The sequence below is a fragment of the Sinocyclocheilus rhinocerous genome, unplaced genomic scaffold (genome assembly GCF_001515625.1).
Source record: "Sinocyclocheilus rhinocerous isolate Xijiao unplaced genomic scaffold, SAMN03320098_v1.1 scaffold820, whole genome shotgun sequence".
Classification (NCBI taxonomy): Eukaryota; Metazoa; Chordata; class Actinopteri; order Cypriniformes; family Cyprinidae; genus Sinocyclocheilus; species Sinocyclocheilus rhinocerous.
The window spans coordinates 437,196-440,511 of NW_015670386.1; positions in this window are offsets into that span (position 1 = coordinate 437,196).

Genomic DNA, 3,316 nt, shown 5'->3' on the forward strand with positions numbered 1-3,316 from the left:
ACCAAGGTCAGTGAATTTGCACTGGGGCTTTGGGAAGGTTACGACCTTAGGGTAGCTTTTGTCTTGACATGCTATGGCTTGTCAACAATTGCAGCGCCACAGGGTTATGACGGTGTTCAGGTTGTGGTGTTTTCCATAGGCCCCATATGTCGTTCGACATAACTTGTAGTGACCGACAGATAGGGAACGTCTCGGTTACGTACTGATGGAGGGAACGAAGATGTTATGTCCCCATGCCACAACCTTGAACCATTCGCTGTTGCCGGAGAGTACAGAGCAAAGACAAGAAAAAAAAAGAAAAAAAAAATTGGGAATAACAATACACCACTATAACGAAACCATCAAAACCAATAAACACATAACAACAGCCTTGGATGGGATCAAAATGTTCAATAACGACAAAGAGTTAACCAGCCAATCCATTCAAATGAAAAAGAAAGAAAAAAAAAGGTGTTTAAAAGCTTCCACCTCATATCTCACCCAGCTCTTTCATTAAGGGTTTCCATTGTTCAACAAACAGACTCCTTCTGAGTCGTAAACTGTACGTTATTTTTTCCATCTCATAGATTTCTCTCACTGTCCGTAAGCATTCATCAAGAGTAGGTGGCCTTCTCTGAAGCCATTTAATTGTAATATTCTTCTTTGCTGCAACTAGGAGTATTCGTAGGAGGTACCTTCTCTTCTCACTTTTTATTAAATCTGTCTTAACTCCCAAGATAGCTATTAAAGGGTCTCTGGGTAAATTAACTTGAAAATTTTTATTAATGAAACCAAATACATTTGTCCAGTAAGGGACTAGAATAGGACATTCCCAAAAGATGTGTGTATGCATTGCTACTTGTTCTCCACACTCCCTCCAACAGGCACTGGAATGACTTGAATTAAACTTGGCTACGATTTGGGGCGTTCGAAAATAATGATTAGTCACCTTCCAATGGTATTCTCTCCAAATTCTACTACATGTTATTCTATGTGTTTCTACATGTATTTCAGCCCAATTCTCGTCAGATATCACTACCTTGAGCTCCTTCTCCCATTTTAACTTTATATAACATGTGTTGTCTTTCTTCATGTCTTCCAGAGCCCTGTATATACAGCTAATTGGTCTAAGGATCTTGTTACCATTCTGCACATTAATCAACAAAGTCTCAATTGCTGATGGGGTAATTTTTAACATTTTCCAATTTGGATGTTTAAAATGGAAACTTCGAATCTGGAGATACTTATAAAAATCAGCCCTAGGGAGAGGGAATTCAGTAGCAAGTTGTTCAAACATTTTAAGTGAGTCCCCTTCAAATAATTGGTGGACATACTGCAATTGCTTTAGGGCCCATACTTTGAAGCCAGAATCCATTTTCAAGGGAGTAAAGTTCTTTATCTGTGTAATATTTGTTAACAAAGAAAGCCCCTTAGGAAGATTATAAATCTTTTTTTTTTTTGTACTTATTTTTTATTAACCAACATCATAACTACATTTTACAGAATGACAAGAAGAGTACAGAGCAAAGACAAGAAAAAAAAAAATTGGAATAACAATACACCACTATAACGAAACCACTATAGCGTTTTCTCTTAAACTCAGAGATGATTGGCCTCCCAAGTGAGACCCCATATGTCATCCGACATTACGTCTCCTTTCCCTCCATCAGGGAACGAGGGTTACGTACGTAACCGAGACGTTACCCATAATAGGGGCACTTTAAGCAACTGTTTTAAGCTGTGCAATAAGTAATGTTCTTCAGCACCAAATCAGCATATTAAAATAATTTCTGAAGGATCATAACCATACATTAAAACACAAAACAGTTAGTTTAAATTATATATTATATTTTATATATTTTTTTTATTAGTAATTTTCTTATTTATTAAACATATGTCTATTTTATTTATTTATTTTTTATCACTAAATTATCATGAAAGCCTGGCATATATGCAATATGAATCAAATATAGTATCAAATACAGTCTATTTGTATCCAAAAGATCTAAAACGTTTACTCTGGAGTTTTTCTTCTCATAGTTGCACTTGATCTTTGCATTCAAAAAGTTCAATGTTCAATGAAAAGCCATTTGCTCTTAGCTACACAAAAGGGAGGAAGCTTTTGGATTTCCTGCACGTATTGGAGAGTCAACACAGCAAGCTAGAAGCTGAAAGGAAATGAAAAAACAGCAACTTTTCAATGAGAAAGCTTAATTGCAAACTTCTGAGGCACAGGTGGACTTTACAGTGGTCACATTAAGCCCTCCGGGCTGGCAAGTGTACAAAAAAAGAGTGTTCAAACATGCACTGAATTGCTGTTACTGTAATTCCTACAAATTTATTCTATTATACTTATTTATCATGTTTTAGATAGTAATAGCATAATAGAGATATATGCCGATGATGATTTGTTAGCTAAAGTATGATGCATCGCTTCAATTCAGGTTTGATTGTATCTTGTGTACACCTACACGTACTCTTATCCTCATCATCTAAAATGATGAGGAACGACCTCAGCAATAAATACTGTAAGTCACGAGGGATCTGGAACATCTCCCCTGAACAATATGTCAATGTATAGTTAGAGACAAGCAGTGGATTTACTGTCTGCACTGCTGTTTAGATAAAAACATCAGCAGCAGCCCTGTCTCTCTCAACCCGGAGGAAAGAGAAAGAGCTCTTGTTTCTGGCTGCTCTTGTCTGTTAAAGGGCAGTGATTTACAGGAGATCCTCCTACTTTTGCTTTCAGTTGCAAATGAGTAATGGAATAATTAAGTGACTCACATGTTACTAATAGGAACCAATCCGCAGTTGCTTTTTATATTGTACTATTATACAAAACCATATAGCTACGTTGTTGGAAACAAGCAGGTCTCACAGTCAGGTTCTCTGAGGGAGTATGGACATGTCATCAGGCGGAGTACTACTGTAAACTAGTACTCCCTTCTGGCCCCCATAAACTAGAAGGCCAAAGGGGAACACAAGAGAGCAAGCAAAACTTCCAATGCTCCTGTGAACAGCTGCCAGCTATGCTTCCTGCTCTGGGCCTCTGCAGGAGAACAGGAACCTTTGAAGTGGTCATGCCGTGTACAGTAGGTGAGCAACATGCAGTGTTAAGAAGCTGTAGAGAGGAAGTACTCAAGTGTGTAAAAACAAGGTTCTTAGAGTGGTCTGCTCTCTAAACTAATTATAATCCAATTTAAGATACCACATAATTGAGAGAAGAGTTTGACAGTATCAGTGATTCAGCTGTAGGCATGAAGCCACAAAATTGATATTTAGGCATTGTGAGTGTAATATTTCTTTTGTACAGCAGTTCAGTAAACATGAAGTTAAT